This window comes from Ranitomeya variabilis, chromosome 6 (genome assembly GCF_051348905.1).
Source record: "Ranitomeya variabilis isolate aRanVar5 chromosome 6, aRanVar5.hap1, whole genome shotgun sequence".
NCBI classification, from domain to species: Eukaryota; Metazoa; Chordata; class Amphibia; order Anura; family Dendrobatidae; genus Ranitomeya; species Ranitomeya variabilis.
The window spans coordinates 476,676,900-476,697,685 of record NC_135237.1 but is presented as its reverse complement, the minus strand read 5'-3'; positions in this window follow the sequence as shown (position 1 = coordinate 476,697,685).

Below are 20,786 nucleotides of genomic sequence, written 5' to 3'. Positions count from 1 at the left end.
TGGGTAGAGGTCTGGTATAGCACCTCTATTTCATTGTCATTGAACCCATTCCTTAACATTCTTGACATATACTTTGGGACGTTGTCCTGCCGGATCACTATGGCATCCTCTTCATACCCATAGTAATTGATAGGAAAAAAGAGAAAAATTGATCCAGTTGTAACTGGAGGTACCTAGAAACATCACATATCTTTATTGAACAACTTTCTTAAAAATGCAGGAAGAGAAAAATATACATATAGAGCACCGGGCACACCAGTGTAGGAGATCGACACGTTTCAATCTACAGTCTTATTCATGATCTACCGTATAGAAAGAAATAGTACACTAATATATTGTGGTTGCATACGAGGCAACAGATATCCCACTCGGCACAAGAATCGTCGTTATTAGAAGCTCCAGTATGGAATTTATCATCCTATATTATTTCAGAGGAACAAATCTCTTTGCTAAGCGAGGGACTAGGCTTTTCTCCAACTACTAATTTTGATTTGTTTTAAACTTTATTGGACATTAACAAATTGGCATGTAATTAGACAGTTACATGTCATTTTTTTCAGAGGAAAATAGCCAGAGTGCAACCTGTATGGAAATAGAAAGTGATACTGTGATTGATAATATTGGAATGTTTAACAAACAAAAAACCTTTCTGGATTTAAAATCATTAGAAAATGAATATTTTGAATGCACAGTGTTGGGGGTCGAGTTCCCGCCTCTGCACAGGGGGAATCTTGGGCCATCTCCGCTGCGGTCTCCCATTCTTCTCCTGCCGCAGTGGAGCCTGCTCAGTGGAGATGTCGGTCCCAGCATCTCGCTCAGTCTGGCTGTGTGCAAAGGGTTGCTGCTGCTTTTCCAGCTTCTGCCATTGAAGCCAGTGCTGGGCAGTGGCGAGCAGACGCTTTTGGGACTAAGTCCTGCTTTTCTCCTTCTGAGCATGCCCAGGGTAAGATCTCTCATTGGAGATCGAGGGTCACATGCTTGGATACTGCAGCAAAGCCCATTGGTTCTCCAGGAAGGTCCTGAAGGTGCTCAGGCTCTGTGGCAGCCTCTCATTGGTCCTTCTAGGAAGGTCTTGTACTTGCTGCAGCTATATAAGGTTCGCATGGCCGGACGGCCATGCGCTAGTATCAATGCATGTTATGAGTTTTGCGCCAATGTGGTCACGCTTGTGTGGATTCAGGGACCCGGCTGAAATAAGCCACTTAGAATACCGGCACCTCCGGTGAGGAGATTGTGTGTATGGTTTCAGGGCCCCGGCTGAAATAAGCCACCTAGAATACCGGCTCCTCCGGTGAGGAGATTGTATGTTTGCCTCCTTGACTGCGTGACCACAAGCTGCTATCTGCTCAGCAGTTACTGTGTATTCCTGTGGAGTTTAACAGGACACAGTCCTTTCTTTATAGCGACTCTGTGAAGCAACAGAGATCGCTTCTACCGCCATATAGTGCCGCCGTTTGCCAGCAGCAGGTTATTTTCCTGCACGGTGGACCCCGGGCTGCGAACGCACCAAATAACATCTCTATATTTACTCAGTGCGTTCCGCCAGCCCTAACAGTATACTAGCGCCAGGGTCTGGCTGGTAAATGGCAGACGATCAGCATCTACAGCGGTACATCCAGCAGCTGGAGGGTAGGTTGGCGGCTCTTGAGCGCACATCCTCAGCTGTGGATGTTACCGCAGTCCCTGCTCAGGCTGCCAGTGTAGCTGCAGCCAGTTTGTTCTCTGCCACCCCTGCTCCGACTTTATACCGTCTCCCACTTCCAGACAAGTTTGCTGGTGACAGTAAGCAATGTCAGGGATTCGTGAGTCAGTGCTCCATACATCTTGAGCTCCTGGCTGCACGTTTTCCTACGGAATGGGAGAAAGTGGGATTTATTTTATCCCTTTTGTCGGGCAGGGCGTTGGAGTGGGCAACGCCGCTATGGGAGCGTAATGATCGTGTGGTGCAGAGTGCTCCTCTCTTCCTGGACTCTCTGAAGCAGGTCTTTTTGGGACCTTGTGTCACCCACGATACCGCGCTCCAATTGTTGGCAATACCACAGGGTTCATCCATGGTCAACCAGTTCGCCATCCAATTCCGGACACTGGTCTCTGAGCTGGAGTGGCCGGATAAAGTCCTTATTCTGGTGTTCTGGACTGGACTGGCAGACCATATGAAAGATGCCTTGGCCACCAGGGAGATTCCCGCCACACTGGAGGAGCTCATTACTATATCTACCCGCATCGACCTCCGTTTTAACGAGCGGAGGTTAGAGCGGACCTAGTGTAGGCAGAGGTTTCGGCTGGCTCCCACCTTCGCCAGACCTCTAGAATCTTCTGTTCAGGTGTCTGACTCCCATGAGGCCATGGAGGTTTCTCGAGCGGGACCTAAGTCTCGGACCGCTCGAGTACCCATGGTTTGTAGAAATTGCCAACAACAAGGACATTATGCAAATAAATGTCCATGGCGGTCGGGTAAACAATCGCATCTAATAACCATTGGAAGAGGTTCACTAGACACAGCGGCGTTTTCCTCCAAGCTATCCTTCAAAGGGACAATCATGTTAGGCTCATCCTCTCTAACAGTCGAGCTTTGTGTGGACTCTGGAGCAGAGGGGAATTTCATGTCCTCTGCTTTTGCTCTGCACCATGCAATACCTCTGGTGATGTTCGCCAAACCGCTGACTGTTAGAGTAGTGAATGGGTCGACACTTCCCTCACAAATCACACACCAGACTGTCCCTTTAATGTTATCTATGTCCCCTTCCCACCAGGAGATTATTTCCCTTCTTGTTCTTCCCAAGGGAATGGACGAGATTCTGCTGGGAATACCCTGGCTCCGTTTCCACTCCCCACATATTGAGTGGACCTCAGGGAGGATATTGGGTTGGAGTGGTTCATGTAAGGGCAGATGTGTGAGGAAGTGCGTTCAGGTTTCCTCTACTGATATACCCGCAGATCTCTCTTCCCTTCCCAGGTGCTATTGGTCCTATGCAGACGTCTTCTCCAAAAAGGCTCCGGAGACCCTTCCGCCTCACCGTCCCTATGACTGTCCTATTGATCCCTTGCCTGGAGCAGAACCTCCTCGGGGACGGGTCTATCCCCTCTCTCTCCTGGAAACAGAGGCTATGTCCCAATACATCCAGGAGAATTTGGCAAGAGGGTTCATTAGGAAGTCAGTGTCACCTGCAGGGGCGGGGTTCTTCTTCGTGCAGAAGAAGAACGGAGAATTACATCCTTGCATAGATTACAGGGGTCTTAACGCCATCACCATTAAGAATAAACACCCGTTTCCCCTGATTTCTGAGCTCTTTGATAGGCTACGGGGAGCAAGGGTATTTACCAAATTAGATCTGCGGGGTGCTTATAACCTGATTCGCATCAGGTGAGGGGTACAAATGGAAGACGGCGTTTAATACCAGGGATGGGCACTATGAGTATCTGGTGATGCCCTTTGGGCTCTGTAATGCCCCAGCCGTTTTCCAAGACTTTGTCAACAATATCTTCCAGGATATGCTCTCCACCTCGGTCATAGTCTATCTGGATGACATTCTCATCTTCTCTCCAGATATTGACTCTTACCGGAGAGATGTTGGCAGAGTCTTCGACCTCTTACGGGCAAACTCCCTCTATGCAAAGTTGGAGAAGTGTATGTTTGAGCAGGAGTTTTTACCTTTCCTGGGCTATATCATCTCCGCCCAGGGATTGGCTATGGATCCTGCCAAACTACAGGCTGTGATGGACTGGCAAGAACCCCATTCTCTTAAAGCGGTGCAGTGCTTTATGGGGTTCATAAATTACTATCGTCAGTTCATTCCCCACTTCTCAACTTTGGTAGCTCCCTTGGTAGCCCTCACCAAGAAGGGAGCAAATCCCAAATTGTGGTCTGAAGAGGTCTCCAAGGCTTTTTCTTCTATTAAGTCTCATTTTGCTAGCGCTCCCATCCTACATTGTCCCGATGTTGATAAGCCGTTTATAATGGAGGTGGATACCTCATCCGTTGGTGCAGGAGCAGTCCTCTTCCAAAAGGATGCTCAAGGTCGGAAGCATCCTTGCTTCTTCTTCTCTAAGACCTTCACACCAGCAGAGAGGAATTATTCTATCGGGGACAGGGAGTTGCTAGCAATGAAGTTAGCCTTCTTGGAGTGGAGACTAGAGTTGAGCGAAACAGATCGGCCAATTTCAAAAGTCGCCGAGATTTGGGAAATCTCACTGTGGGATCGGGTCGGCCGTCGGCGATCTTCGCTCCAAAGTCGGGTTTCGTTTTTTATATATACAGTATATATATATATATGTCATTGAGACACATAGATATATATATATATATATATATATATATATTTATATTTATATTTACTTCAGCGCGATATATGTGAAAAGTCGGTAATTCAATTGCCGGCTTTTAATTTCTCCTGCCTAAACCCGACATGATATGAGACATGGTTTACATACAGTAAACCATGTCATATCCCCCTTTTTTTTGCATATTCCACACTACTAATGTTAGTAGTGTGTATGTGCAAAATTTTGGCGCTGTAGCTATTACATTTTAGGGTTAAATCGCGGAAAAAATTGGCGTGGGCTCCCGCGAAATTTTCTCCACCAGAGTGGTAAAGCCAGTGACTGAGGGCAGATATTAATAGCCTAGAGAGGGTCCATGGTTATTGGCCCCCCCTGGCTACAAACATCTGCCCCCAGCCACCCCAGAAAAGGCACATCTGGAAGATGCGCCTATTCTGGCACTTGGCCACTCTCTTCCCACTCCCGTGTAGCGGTGGGATATGGGGTAATGAAGGGTTAATGCCACCTTGCTATTGTAAGGTGACATTAAGCCAGATTAATAATGGAGAGGCGTCAATTGTGACACCTATCCATTATTAATCCAATTGTATGAAATGGTTAAAAAAAACACACACACAATATTGCAAAGTATTTTAATAAAATAAACACACAGGTTGTTGTAATATTTTATTGTTCTCTCAATCCACCTGAAGACCCTTGCTCTGTAACAAAGGAAACATAATAAACCAACAATATACATACCATCTGTAGATCTGTAACGTCCCACGATGTAAATCCATCTGAAAGGGTTAAAATATTTTACAGGCAGGAGCTCTGCTAATGCAGCTGTGCTCGTGCCTGTAAACCCCGGGGAATGAAGGAAATGTAGGTCAATGACCTTTAGTTACCTTCAGTCGCAGTGATGCGCCCTCTGCTGGATGTCCTCATATGACGTCGAGCGTGGGAAAAAGTTCCCAGGCTGCAGTCATTACAGTCATAGGGGTGGAGCCGCATATTCATTACTGTAAATGAGCGGCCCCACGTGACCGCATACAGTAGAAGGTGCGGCCAGGACAGGAAGCAGCGACAGCCAACGAGGGAGCCGGGTGAGTATTTTCAGAACAGCGGGGGGGGGGCGCACAGGAGGTGGGGACATGGAGCTTTATTTTTAACACGAAATACCACTAAAAAAATGGATTATTCATATCTTCTTTACAGCAAACGCTGCTGCACAGAAGATATGAATCACGGCTTCAGCACGATGCAGGGGACAGCGCTAAACTTTAGCGCTGTCTCCTGCACGGTGCGTGTGGTACCCAGTGGGCACACGGGAGGCACACGTGTGCCACACTGATGTGCCACAGAAATGCAGGGGCACACGGACACGGATAATTCCGGTACCGATTTTTTCCGGTACCGGAATTATCTGGACGTGTGAGACTGGCCTAAGAGGTTATCCTAAATGGAACTTGGAGGGTGCACGAAAGAAGGTTTTTGATATGGATCGTAAAAATCAACTAACATCGAAAAAAGATAAAAAATCTATGTGCAATAATTATCAGAAAAATAAAAATGTAGTTTGTACCACTTCCTTTAGTTCACAATATGGAGAAATTGTTAAAATTATTAAAAAGTATGTGGCTATGCTAAATCAAGATGACAAACTCAAATAAATATTGTCAAACCATGCCATTCATTTTGTATCTAAAAAAGCCCCAACATTGGGCTCTATTTTGACCATAAGTCTCTTTGTGAACAATCAACAACAAAGAATTAATCTTGCAACTTGGTTGAATGCCACAGGTTTTTTCATGTGTGGAGCTAACGGTTGCAAAACTTGTGATTATATATAAAAAAACGAACAAATTTTATTCTTTGCATACTTATTCACAATTTAACATACATGATTATATTAACTGCAATACTGAAAATGTGTACCTTATAGAATGCACTAAATGTCAGATTCAATATACAGGATGCACCACATGCCCATTAAAGGTGCGAATAAGAAGACATCTATCTGATGCGGTGAATCTAAAGACATTATCTTCTTCTGCAGTTTCCAGACACTTTGCCAGTGTACACAAGGGCAATGTTACTCATTTTAAATTTTGTGGCATTAAGAAAGTGCTTAAACCACATAGAGGAGGAAATATACAACAGAAATTGCTAAATCGTGAGTCTAATTGGATGTTCATGCTTGAAACCCATGCCCCACATGGTCTCAATGTGAGACAAGATGTGATTAGGCAATATTGATTTGCGAAATTTCATAGTTCATAAATTACGAGAAAATGAAATCTTTGTAACAGTAATATGTTCAATATAATGTCCCACTTTGTTAATTCTGTTTTAATAATGTCTTTGAATGTCATTTGCATGTGCACATGTGTTATTAATTGATTGTCTAATCACGATTGCAACCACAATATAAGTGTGGTTTTTCTTTCTACACAATAGATCATGAGTAAGACTATAAGTTGAAACGCGTTGATCTCCTACACTGGTGTGCCCGGTGTTCAATATGTATATTTTTCTCTTCCTGCATTTTTAAGAAGGTTGTTCAATAAAGACATGTGATGTTTTTAGCCACCTCCATTTCCAGCTGGATCAATTTTTCTCTTTTTTCCCGTAATTCACTGTGGCTGCTCACTACAATCCGTGTTGGAAGCTGGTCAGCTTGGGGAATGCATTGAATAATGGTAAGCTGACTTTTTTTTTGTCCTCTGTGTTCTCATAGTAATTGATGCACAAAGTAATTTGCTTGTAGGATGCTCACATATAGCTCAGCGTTGAGAGCACCATCGATCCTGGTTAAGTATTCAACACCTTTGGCTGTGAAACAACCTGATATCATCAGGCTTCCTTCGCTGAACTTGACAGTTCCTTCAATTTTTCAATCCGTTAGCCCCTTTTTCTCTTATTTCTTCCAGACCCATTTGCACCCATCAGAGCCTGGTCTATTGACTTTCGTCTCCTGACTCCAAATCACCCATTCCAATCTTCTACTTTCCACATTTCGTACTTTTTAGCAAACTCAAGCTGACGCTTCTTATAATGATATTGAAGTCAAGGCTTCTTCACCTTTTTTCGACCCACTATTCAATACTGGGGTAATGTGCATTGCACGGTGTTTGCATGGATATCTGTGATCTCACTATCACAAAGCATAGGAGCCACTTCCACTGCCGTGTTTGTTGTGCCAGAACTGGTAGATCTTGTGATGAGCTGACTTGTTGACTCTGATATTTTGCCTGGATGTCCACCTCTTGATTTATGAATGGATGGATAGGCTTCATCTTGTTCTCTTCCAACTATCATGGGACTAACATGATGCTGTTCTGCAATTTTCTTGGCAGAGAGACAGCTATTGATGAGCTGGATGATGCTGTTTCTCTTTTCATGGGAAATCTTCTTGAAGCCTGCTCCTTGATTCAAACCAGTGACTTGTCACTTGGGAGTCAACCTAATAACACACTGAGATAATGGCAGAGCAGGTTGTATTTTGCAGTAGACAGGAAGAAAAATATTATTCCACAACCAGGAGCAAAACTGTAACACTGCAATGTCATGACAAGAATCTGCATAACTTATCATATGTTTAATAGTTGCAAGACAAATTTGTATATGAGGTAGCCCAGATGATTGTCTATAAAACAATGGTAGTCTTATATTCAAAGCAGTAATGGATGGTGAGATATGGAGCCTGAAAGTTAAAAGTTGAAAACATTATTATTCTTTTGCTCATCACTGTATGTATCACGAATGTGCCTAGACTTGGTGATGTAAAACTCAGGAAGATGGCTCCAGCACTCGTAAGACTGCCAGGATTATTTAATGGGCACCCAGATTTTGGGTCTGGGTTTTATGAGAATCTGGGAGAGGTGGATGGGGCTAGATGCTCCCATATCTCCAATGTAGGTATGACAGCACATTTAAGAGAGCAGCTGAGCTGCTCCATACCTGTTTTGGGATAGAGGAGGAAACACCTCTGATATTCTGGTCTGCTCTGCTAGAGGTTGACTTGGTCTGTGAGTGAGAGATGAATGACCTTTTGGTACTGGTTTGCTTGTCAGGTGATAGGAGACTGCTTGACATTCAAGTGGTTTGGTTTTCCTTTTCTTGATATGTATGCCATGGAAAATAAATATAGCAACCCTTTTTGCATCAAGAAACTTGTGCCTATACCTAGCACCAACTCCTGCCAGAGTGAGTGAATCCTTAAAACATATCTATAGACCTTGCTCTATACATACAGACACAAAAGACAGCTGTGTATGCAGCAGCATGCACAGGATCAGTGTGAGCTTTGCTGAATGGAGCACCACCCATCCAAACAAGCTGCTCTCACCCATCATTTTCCAAAGCCAGTAACTCAAGGAGATTTTGCTGTGGCTTGTAATGTAGTGGCCAACCCCTTTAAATTATTAATATGTAAAGTATTGATATTGCAACTCTGTTCAAATAATGTGAATTAAGTTGAGCTGAAACTCAAAATACAACCAATGGTCAGTTGTGGTTCTGTTTCTGAAAAAAAACATTAATTTTTTTCATTCTGGATAACCATTTTAAATCTGCCGTGTTGTAAAATGCAAATAGTTTTCCTTTAATATCTTCTTTTTATAACAATCAATGCAAAGGTGGAACAGCAGCAACAAAGATGAAGAGATTATCTGTTTCATGAGCAAATATCTTAACAATTTGTCTTCATTTATATAGCCTGAAGCCAATGAGTCAGTCTCTTATGTCCTATAGACATGCTTTCAAAGAGATAAATAATGAAGACAATGTCCTAGCTTATGTCTGCGTTCGATCAACAAGACATTTGACAATTTAGCCCATTATTAATTATGGCAATTTTCAGATGTTATCTGACTCATAATGTGTTTTACATTACATTGAAGTAAAGTTTCTTTCGGACCATTGGAGTAGCAATGATTTATGGGTTACAGCTATTACAGCAAATACTGTTGATCAGGTGAAACTCTTAAACAATGATGCATTTAATAAATCTATGTAACTTGTATGTAAGATGTATTTCTAAACTTTAACCCCTTAACAACCTAAGACATGCATTTTCATCAAAGTTAGATAAAGAATGTTTGGCACATGAGTTGAGCCTGCTTCATGTCAGTAAGATGCGAGTTGTGGTACCCAGCTGGCATCTGCATTCAACTTCAGCAACTGGAGTGTGCTCCTATTGCTGTATTTTAATTATTTAAATGCCTGCTGCAGACCCCTGAGAAAGTCAGCCATAGGCTGACTGCCATAGGACAGCAGGATAGCATAGGATACTTACATTTGCCATTCTTTTGTTGCTCGGTACATCTTTCTTTTTTTATCAGGATGTATATCTGATTATCTCTAGCAACATAACCTAGTTGATACCTATGCTTGATTTATCTATGTGCTGCAAGGGATGATTCACAGTGTGTCTTTTGAGAGAAATTCATGCATTAGAGTCTTAGGGTACCGTCTCACAAAACGATTTACCAACGATCACGACCAGCGATACGACCTGGCCGTGATCGTTGGTAAGTCGTTGTGTGATCGCTGGGGAGCTGTCACACAGACAGCTCTCCAGCGACCAACAATGCCGAGGTCCCCGGGTAACCAGGGTAAACATCGGGTTACTAAGCACAGGGCCGCGCTTAGTAACCCGATGTTTACCCTGGTTACCGTTGTAAATGTAAAAAAAACCAAACAGTACATACTCACATTCCGGTGTCCGTCAGGTCCCTTGCCGTCTGCTTCCCGCACTGACTGACTGCCGGCCGTAAAGTGAAAGCAGATCACAGCGGTGACGTCACACACACCGATCCAACGATGACAGCGGGAGATCCAGCGATGAAAGAAAGTTCCAAACGATCTGCTACGACGTACGATTCTCAGCAGGGTCCCTGATCGCTGCTGCGTGTCAGACACAGCGATATCGTATGGATATCGCTGGAACGTCACGGATCGTACCGTCGTAGCGACAAAAGTGCCACTGTGAGACGGTACCCTTAGTGCAGAGACAAACTGCCGTGTTTCTTGTGCAAGAATCACATCACACTGCCCGCACTGGCCTGGCACCTCTCGTGACCTGAGCAAGACAGTATGATGTACACTGCTCAAAAAAATAAAGGGAACACTAAAATACCACATCCTATATATCTCTGAAAGAAATATTCCAGTTGTAAATTTTTATTCATTGCAAAGTGGAATGTGTTCAGAACAATAAAACATAACAATTATCAATGTAAATCAAAATGAATATCCCATGGAAATCTGGACATGGAATGATGCTCAAAATCAAAGTGGAAAATCGAATTACAGGCTGATCCAACTTCAGTGGAATTGCCTGATGACAAGGAAAATATGCTCAGTATTGTGTGTGGCCTCCACGTGACTGTATGACCTCCCTACTGTACAATGCCTGGGCATACTCCTGATGAGGCGGTGGATGGTCTCCTGAGGGATCTCCTCCCAGACCTGGACTAAAGCATCCGCCAACTCCTGGACAGTCTGTGGTGCAACGTGACATTGGTGGATGGAGCAAGGCATGATGTCCCAGATGTGCTCAATCGGATTCAGGTCTGGGGAACGGGTGGGCCAGTCCATAGCTTCAATGCCTTCATCTTGCAGTAACTGCTGACACACTCCAGCCACATGAGGTCTGGCATTGTCCTGCATCAGGGCGAATCGCACCAGCATTTGGTCTCACAAGGGGTCTGAGGATCTCATCTCGGTCCCTAATGGCATTCAGGCTGCCTCTGGAGAGCACATGGAGGGCTGTGTGGCCCTCCAAAGAAAAGCCACCCCACACCATTACTGACCCAATGCCAAACCGGTCATGCTGAAGGATGTTGCAGGCTGCAGATCGCTCTCACATCACATCTCCAGACTCTGTCACATCTGTCACATGAATTCAAGAAAATGGAGCACACTCAGCAAATCAGGTGGTGCAGGCTGTACTTGGGAAGAACCCAATACCAGTCAAATAAGCGAGAAAACAGCCGCACTCTCTCGGGTTATAGCTTGCAAAGTGGTGTATTTATTCACATGTGTTTGACATTCAAATATAGGTACACATACCGCAGGATAAGAAAAAAAAGTGACGTTTCGACCCAGTTCCGGGTCTTTCTCAAACTGAGTAGCTGATGCTGTTTGAAAATTTGAAATTAGGTCCCAAATGGGGCTCCTCTTGGTGTGGCGCTGGGGTATCCTGCTTCCTGGAAGTGTTACAGCCAATTGAATTTTGGGTTAAAATCTGGCAAATTAAAATGTCTAAATATTTGTTCATCTCTATTGCTAATTATGGAGTCCCAAAAAAAGATGGATATTCTTTTCAGCATTTCCGAGCCCTATTCTCATGATCAGTGGGGGTCCCAGAAGTGAGACCCCATCAATATGCAAGTTATTACCTATCCTACTGATAGCTGGTAATATTTAATGTTGAGAATAAACCTTTAAGAGTAAATTTGATGAAATGGTGTGTCTGTCTTTGAGGTTACAGTCTGGAGCCCTGACATCAGTGACCAATCACATTAACTGGTGCACAGAAATAAATTGGAAGTGATGGGGCAGACCGATTAGGTGTCAGCTTATAGAAAAAACTTAGAGATTATGTATTCTAAAAGGTTGGGACTAGCAATCAGTGAAAATCAGTGATTTTAAGGTTTTTAAGATACACAGATTACGGAAAATCATTTTAAAGCTATGTTCACACATTCCAGCCACATTGCGCTTTTTTAATTTTTTCTTTTCAACAAAACATTTATGTTGCAATTTTAGCGAAAGGAAAACTATATCGCGGCTGCGATAATTGAATCCAGTCGAACAGTGTTTGCCCAAAAACATTGAATGTTTTGGTGCCAACTTCTCAAATAGTTTCAAAGTTTTATAAAAGTGAAAATCTAATCAGTCAAACAGCTGCAGCTAGATATTTATATAGATTGATAGTGATGACTTTGGATAAATAATTGATAAAAGTTAGGTAGATTTGAATAACACATATATCCATGTAAGAGCAGTATGTAAGGCTTCTTTCACATTTCCATCGGTAGTCGGCTGTCACAAAGCATCGGCGCGACATACCGACGGATGTTTGGGAAATAGTGGCAGCGGATGCAGTGTTTCAATGGTCCGCTGTCTGGAATGCTAAAGTCTTAAATCCCAGGGAGGAGAGAGAGATTTCCTGCCGGGCATGCGCAGTAGGAAACACAGGATGCAATGTACAGAAAAACATTCCCTTGAACGCTTTTAGCAGACGACGGTCCACCAAAATGCACAGGATCCAGTGCACGATGGACATAACGTGTGCCCATACGTCGCTAATACATGTCAATGGGAAAAAAACAGGATCCTGCATACAAATTTGCAGGATCCTGTTTTTTCACAAACCGACGTATTTCGACATGTGGAGGAAGACGGAAATGTGAAAGAAGCCTTATATAGATATATAACAAAGGCAAAGAGCCGAAACACGCGTTGGGGAGGACACATCCAGAAGCCAGGGGTCCACATTTTCACTGTGAGGGACTTCCCACTTTGATATCAGTTATTACACTTACACTGTTATCATCTGTCCCTCCTTTCACTATTATACTTACCTCATGTTATTATTGTTTCTTGAGTGTCTCACTATTTGCTTATTTTATTACATTGTTTTACCTTTTCAACTCAGCACAACATGTGTTTCACACATTCGTGTGTTTTTGCTGATTTTTTATCTTTGATCAGAAAGGTATGGGATATTGTTGTTTTTTTATTTTAACTTTGTTTCAGGTGACAAGGGTCTTCAATTGGATTGAGCGTATAATAAAGATATTACAACACCATGTGTATTTATTTCATTAAAATACTTTTTTCCAAATGTGAGTGTGTGTTTTTTAACCCTTTATTAATATTGGATTAATAATGGATAGGTGTCTTATTGACACCTCACCATTATTAACCAGGCTTAATGTCACCTTACAATAGCAAGGTGACATTAACCCTTTATTACCCCATATCCCACCACTACAGGGGACTGGGAAGAGAGAGGCTAAGTGCCAAAATATGCGCATCTTACAGATGTGCCTTTTCTGGGGTGGCTGGGGGCAGATGTTTTTAGCCAGGGGGGCCAATATCCATGGTCCCTCTATAGGCTATTAATATCTGCCCTCAGTTACTGGCTTTCCCACTCTGGCAGAGAAAATTGCGCGGGAGCCCACGCCAATTTTTTCTGTGATTTAACCCTTTATTTTAACAGCTAGAGCCACAAAATTTTACACACAGACACTTCTAACATTATTAGTGAGGAATATGTAAAAAAATAAGGGATATGAAATGGTTTACTGTATGTAAACCATGTCTCATATCCTGTCGGGTTTGGGAAGGAGATAGCATAAGCCGGCAATTGAATTTCCAGCTTTTCTGCTATCTAGCGCTGTATTAAATATAAATATATATATATATAGTGCATATATTTTTTCACAAATATTTGAGCCCATGGATCCATTCTATGTCCATTTTGCAAGCCGGCGAGAAAATCTCACCGTACGGATGCCATACGGATGACACACGGATCATTTTTGGAGAAAAAAATCGCATCCTTGCATTGAATATGGATCAATGTTCAGGAGCTTTTCTGCGTATTACGACCGTAAAAAATGGACCGTATTTCCCTACGCTAAGTGTGACCCTTATACCCATGTTTTTTTTTCATGCCAGGGTAACACTTGGGATACTCACCTGTATTTTCTGTTTGGGTATAATTAATTCTATATATTTTTTTAGTGATTTTTATGCATATACGATTTATTTAGATCTTTAGTATCTTATACACCATTGTGTCTCACCCAGTTTCATTTTCATCTTGTTTTACTCCTGGGTGTGCTTCCCTTTTCTTGTACAATTTTCACCCTTGCATTGTGGTCTGTACCTTTATTTCCTACCTGTATTTATTTTCATTTTGTACCTCCTTTTATTTGAATTAAACATCAATAAAATTAAATTATATTACATTGGACTGTTTGTGATGCTTTCTTTGTTTGAAGTTATATAAATAGTAGTGCTTACATTTGTCTCTCCTTTGTCTGTGAAAATCCTCATTCTCTGTCAATGACATGAGTCATTAGGAATTACCTACAGGAAAAGACAGGCCTCTGACCTTTAAAGGACCATAGAGATCAAAGGAAGACCCCTTTGTGTCCTAGATATTATCTCTTGGAGCAACTGAGTAAGATGCTTTGTAATGAACCCACATGGAAATAGACAAATTGCCAGTTTATTGACAGCTCAGAGGAAAAGCTGCAGAAGTTTTAAGGTGGAAATCAGAATTTTCTCATGCAATTTGGTTCACTCTTAAATGACAAACTTTTGTCACAATCTACATCTATTGATTTCCTATCCATTAATTAGGGGTTGCTCAGGCAATGTGGCATGTTTCCACAGACACAGTTCCCTTCTTTTGTATGGTAAGGCTTGTTATAGTGTAATAACTAAAAAGACTGAAAACATACACTACCGTTCAAAAGTTTAGTGTCACTTAGAAATGTCCTTATTTTTTTAAAGAAAAGCACAGTTTTATCCAATGAAGCTAACATTAAATGATTCAGAAATACACTCTATACATTGTTAATGTGGTAAATGACTATTTTAGCTGCAAACATTTGGTTTGTAATGCAATATCTTCATAGGTGTATAGAGGCCCATGTCTAACAACCATCACTCCAGTGTTCTTATGGTACTTTGTGTTTGCTAACTGTGTAAGAAGGCTAATGGATGGTTAGAATACCTTTGAAAACCCTTGTGCAAGTATGTTAGTACAGCTGAAAACAGCTTGGCTGATTAGAGAACCTATAAACCTGACCTTCCTTTGAGCAAGTTGATAATCTGGAGCATTACATTTGTTGGTTCCATTAAACTCTCAAAATGGACAGAAGAAAAGAACTTTCATGTGAAACTTGACAGTCTATTCTAGGGTTGAGCGACCTTAATTTTTATAGGATCGGGTCGGGTTTCACGAAACCCGACTTTCTCAAAAGTCGGGTCGAGTGAAATCGGCCGATCCTATAAAAAAGTCGGGGTCGGGGTCGGCAGAAACACAAAACCCAATGCACTGCAATGGGATACTGTTGTGAATTTGCTTTTTGCTCCCTCTAGTGGTTACTAGTTTTTTGACTCTGGTTTTTCTGTCATTCCTTTTATCCGCACCTGGGTCGTTAGTTAGGGGTGTTGCTATATAAGCTCCCTGGTCCTTCAGTTCAATGCCTGGCAACGTAGTTATCAGAGCTAGTCTGCTGTGCTCTTGTCTACTGATCCTGGTTCCAGTTTTATCAGCTAAGTCTGCCTTTTGCTTTTTGCTATTTGTTTTGGTTTTGTATTTTTGTCCAGCTTGTTCCAAATCTATATCCTGACCTTCGCTGGAAGCTCTAGGGGGCTGGTGTTCTCCCCCCGGACCGTTAGACGGTTCGGGGGTTCTTGAATTTCCAGTGTGGATTTTGATAGGGTTTTTGTTGACCATATAAGTTACCTTTCTTTATTCTGCTATCAGTAAGCGGGCCTCACTGTGCTAAACCTGGTTCATTTCTGTGTTTGTCATTTCCTCTTACCTCACCGTCATTATTTGTGGGGGGCTTCTATCCAGCTTTGGGGTCCCCTTCTCTGGAGGCAAGAAAGGTCTTTGTTTTCCTCTACTAGGGGTAGCTAGATTCTCCGGCTGGCGCGTGTCATCTAGAATCAACGTAGGAATGATCCCCGGCTACTTCTAGTGTTGGCGTTAGGAGTAGATATATGGTCAACCCAGTTACCACTGCCCTATGAGCTGGATTTTTGTATTCTGCAGACTTCCACGTTCCTCTGAGACCCTCGCCATTGGGGTCATAACAGTTTGCCAGGCCAGTATTAAATGTTTAATGCGTTGCAGAAGAGGGATTATAAGAAAGAAGATTCTGAGTTTTTTTTTTCTCCTTCCCCTTTACCTCAGAGTGGCTATGCTTGCTGCAGACATGAATGTCCAGACCTTGATTACAAGTGTGGACCAGCTGGCTACTCGTGTGCAGGGCATACAAGACTATGTTATCAGAAATCCTAGGTCAGAACCTAAAATACCGATTCCTGAACTGTTTTCCGGAGACAGGTTTAAGTTTAGGAATTTCGTGAATAATTGTAAATTGTTTTTGTCCCTGAGACCCTGTTCATCAGGAGATTCTGCTCAGCAAGTAAAAATTGTTATTTCGTTCTTACGGGGCGACCCTCAGGATTGGGCTTTTTCGCTGGCGCCAGGAGATCCGGCATTGGCTGATCTTGATGCGTTTTTTCTGGCGCTCGGTTTACTTTATGAGGAACCCAATCTTGAGATTCAGGCAGAAAAGGCCTTGCTGTCTATGTCTCAGGGGCAGGACGAGGCTGAAGTGTATTGCCAAAAATTTCAGAAATGGTCCGTGCTGACACATTGGAACGAGTGTGCACTGGCCGCTAATTTTAGAAATGGCCTTTCTGAAGCCATTAAGAATGTTATGGTGGGTTTTCCCATTCCCACAGGTCTGAATGATACTATGGCACTGGCTATTCAAATTGACCGGCGGTTGCGGGAGCGCAAAACTGCAAATTCCCTCATGGTGTTGTCTGAACAGACATCTAATTCGGTGCAATGTGATAGAAAAACCGCAAATTCCCTCATGGTGTTGTCTGAACAGACACCTGATTTAATGCAATATGATAGAATCCTGACTAGAAATGAGCGGAAAATTCATAGACGCCGGAATGGCTTGTGCTACTACTGTGGTGATTCTACACATGTTATCTCAGCATGCTCTAAACGTATAGCTAAGGTTGTTAGTCCTGTCACCGTTGGTAATTTGCAACCTAAATTTATTCTGTCTGTAACTTTGATTTGCTCACTGTCATCTTATCCTGTCATGGCGTTTGTAGATTCAGGTGCTGCCCTGAGTCTCATGGATCTCTCATTTGCTAAGCGCTGTGGATTTACTCTTGAACCATTAGAAAATCCTATTCCTCTTAGGGGTATTGATGCTACACCATTGGCAGCAAATAAACCGCAGTATTGGACTCAGGTTACCATGTGCATGACTCCTGAACACCGCGAGGTGATACGTTTCCTGGTTTTACATAAAATGCATGATATGGTCGTTTTAGGGCTGCCATGGTTACAGACCCATAATCCAGTCCTGGACTGGAAGGCTATGTCAGTCTCAAGTTGGGGCTGTCGTGGTATTCATGAGGATTCCCTGCCTGTGTCTATTGCTTCTTCTACGCCTTCGGAAGTTCCGGAGTATTTGTCTGATTATCAGGATGTCTTCAGTGAGTCTGAGTCCAGTGCACTGCCTCCTCATAGGGACTGTGACTGTGCTATAGATTTGATCCCAGGCAGTAAATTTCCTAAGGGAAGACTGTTTAATCTGTCGGTACCTGAACATACCGCTATGCGTTCATATATCAAGGAGTCTCTGGAAAAAGGACATATTCGTCCGTCTTCTTCCCCTCTTGGTGCGGGATTCTTTTTTGTGGCAAAAAAGGACGGATCTTTGAGACCTTGTATTGATTATCGGCTTTTAAATAAGATCACTGTCAAATTTCAGTATCCTTTACCGCTGTTGTCTGACTTGTTTGCCCGGATTAAGGGTGCCAAGTGGTTCACCAAGATAGACCTTCGTGGTGCGTACAACCTTGTGCGCATTAAGCAAGGTGATGAATGGAAAACCGCATTCAATACGCCCGAAGGTCATTTTGAGTACTTGGTGATGCCTTTTGGGCTCTCCAATGCGCCTTCAGTTTTTCAGTCCTTTATGCATGACATTTTCCGGAAGTATCTGGATAAATTTTTGATTGTTTATCTGGATGATATTTTGGTTTTTTCTGATAATTGGGATTCGCATGTGGAGCAGGTCAGGTTGGTCTTTAAAATTTTGCGTGAAAATTCTTTGTTTGTCAAGGGCTCAAAGTGTCTCTTTGGTGTACAGAAGGTTCCCTTTTTGGGGTTCATTTTTTCCCCTTCTGCTGTGGAGATGGACCCAGTCAAGGTCCGAGCTATTCTTGATTGGACTCAGCCCTCGTCAGTTAAGAGTCTTCAGAAGTTCTTGGGCTTCGCTAACTTCTACCGTCGTTTTATCGCTAATTTTTCTAGCATTGTGAAACCTTTGACGGATATGACCAAGAAGGGCTCCGATGTAGCTAACTGGGCTCCTGCTGCCGTGGAGGCTTTCCAGGAGTTGAAACGCCGGTTTACTTCGGCGCCTGTTTTGTGCCAGCCTGACGTCTCACTTCCCTTTCAGGTTGAGGTGGATGCTTCGGAGATTGGGGCAGGGGCCGTTTTGTCGCAGAGAGGCCCTGGTTGCTCTGTTATGAAACCTTGTGCCTTTTTCTCTAGGAAGTTTTCGCCTGCCGAGCGAAATTATGATGTGGGCAATCGGGAGTTGTTGGCCATGAAATGGGCATTTGAGGAGTGGCGTCATTGGCTCGAGGGTGCTAAGCATCGTGTGGTGGTCTTGACTGATCACAAAAATCTGATGTATCTCGAGTCTGCTAAACGCCTTAATCCGAGACAGGCCCGCTGGTCATTGTTTTTCTCCCGCTTTGATTTTGTTGTCTCGTATTTACCAGGTTCAAAGAATGTGAAGGCCGATGCTCTTTCTAGGAGCTTTGTGCCTGATGCTCCTGGAGTCGCTGATCCTGTTGGTATTCTTAAAGATGGAGTTATCTTGTCAGCTATTTCTCCGGATCTGCGACGTGTGTTGCAGAGATTTCAGGCTGATAGGCCTGAGTCTTGTCCACCTGACAGACTGTTTGTCCCGGATAAGTGGACCAGCAGAGTCATTTCCGAGGTTCATTCCTCGGTGTTGGCAGGTCACCCGGGAATTTTTGGCACCAGAGATCTGGTGGCCAGGTCCTTTTGGTGGCCTTCCTTGTCAAGGGATGTGCAGTCATTTGTGCAGTCCTGTGGGACTTGTGCTCGAGCTAAGCCTTGCTGTTCTCGTGCCAGCGGTTTGCTCTTGCCCTTGCCTGTCCCGAAGAGACCTTGGACACATATCTCCATGGATTTCATTTCTGATCTTCCGCTATCTCAGGGCATGTCCGTTATCTGGGTGATATGTGATCGCTTCTCCAAGATGGTCCATTTGGTTCCTTTGCCTAAGCTGCCTTCCTCTTCCGATCTGGTTCCTGTGTTTTTCCAGAACGTGGTTCGTTTGCACGGCATCCCTGAGAATATTGTGTCAGACAGAGGATCCCAGTTCGTTTCCAGGTTCTGGCGATCCTTTTGTAGTAGGATGGGCATTGATTTGTCGTTTTCGTCTGCTTTCCATCCTCAGACTAATGGACAGACGGAGCGAACCAATCAGACTTTGGAGGCTTATTTGAGGTGTTTTGTCTCTGCTGATCAGGACGATTGGGTGACATTCTTGCCGTTGGCTGAGTTTGCCCTTAATAATCGGGCTAGTTCCGCCACCTTGGTTTCGCCTTTTTTCTGCAACTCTGGTTTCCATCCTCGCTTTTCTTCGGGTCATGTGGAGCCTTCTGACTGTCCTGGGGTGGATTCTGTGGTGGATAGGTTGCAGCAGATCTGGAATCATGTGGTGGACAACTTGAAGTTGTCACAGGAGAAGGCTCAGCGCTTTGCCAACCGCCGCCGCGGTGTGGGTCCCCGACTACGCGTTGGGGATTTGGTGTGGCTTTCTTCCCGCTTTGTTCCTATGAAGGTCTCCTCTCCCAAATTTAAACCTCGTTTTATTGGGCCTTACAAGATATTGGAAATCCTTAATCCTGTATCTTTTCGTCTGGATCTTCCTGTGTCGTTTGCTATTCACAATGTATTTCATAGGTCCTTGTTGCGGCGGTACATTGTGCCTGTAGTTCGTTCTGCTGAGCCTCCTGCTCCGGTGTTGGTTGAGGGCGAGTTGGAGTACGTGGTGGAGAAGATCTTGGATTCTCGCCTCTCCAGGCGGAGGCTTCAGTACCTGGTCAAGTGGAAGGGCTATGGTCAGGAGGATAATTCCTGGGTGGTCGCCTCTGATGTTCATGCGGCCGATTTAGTTCGTGCCTTTCATGCCGCTCATCCTGATCGCCCTGGTGGTCGTGGTGAGGGTTCGGTGACCCCTCACTAAGGGGGGGGTACTGTTGTGAATTTGCTTTTTGCTCCCTCTAGTGGTTACTAGTTTTTTGACTCTGGTTTTTCTGTCATTCCTTTTATCCGCACCTGGGTCGTTAGTTAGGGGTGTTGCTATATAAGCTCCCTGGTCCTTCAGTTCAATGCCTGGCAACGTAGTTATCAGAGCTAGTCTGCTGTGCTCTTGTCTACTGATCCTGGTTCCAGTTTTATCAGCTAAGTCTGCCTTTTGCTTTTTGCTATTTGTTTTGGTTTTGTATTTTTGTCCAGCTTGTTCCAAATCTATATCCTGACCTTCGCTGGAAGCTCTAGGGGGCTGGTGTTCTCCCCCCGGACCGTTAGACGGTTCGGGGGTTCTTGAATTTCCAGTGTGGATTTTGATAGGGTTTTTGTTGACCATATAAGTTACCTTTCTTTATTCTGCTATCAGTAAGCG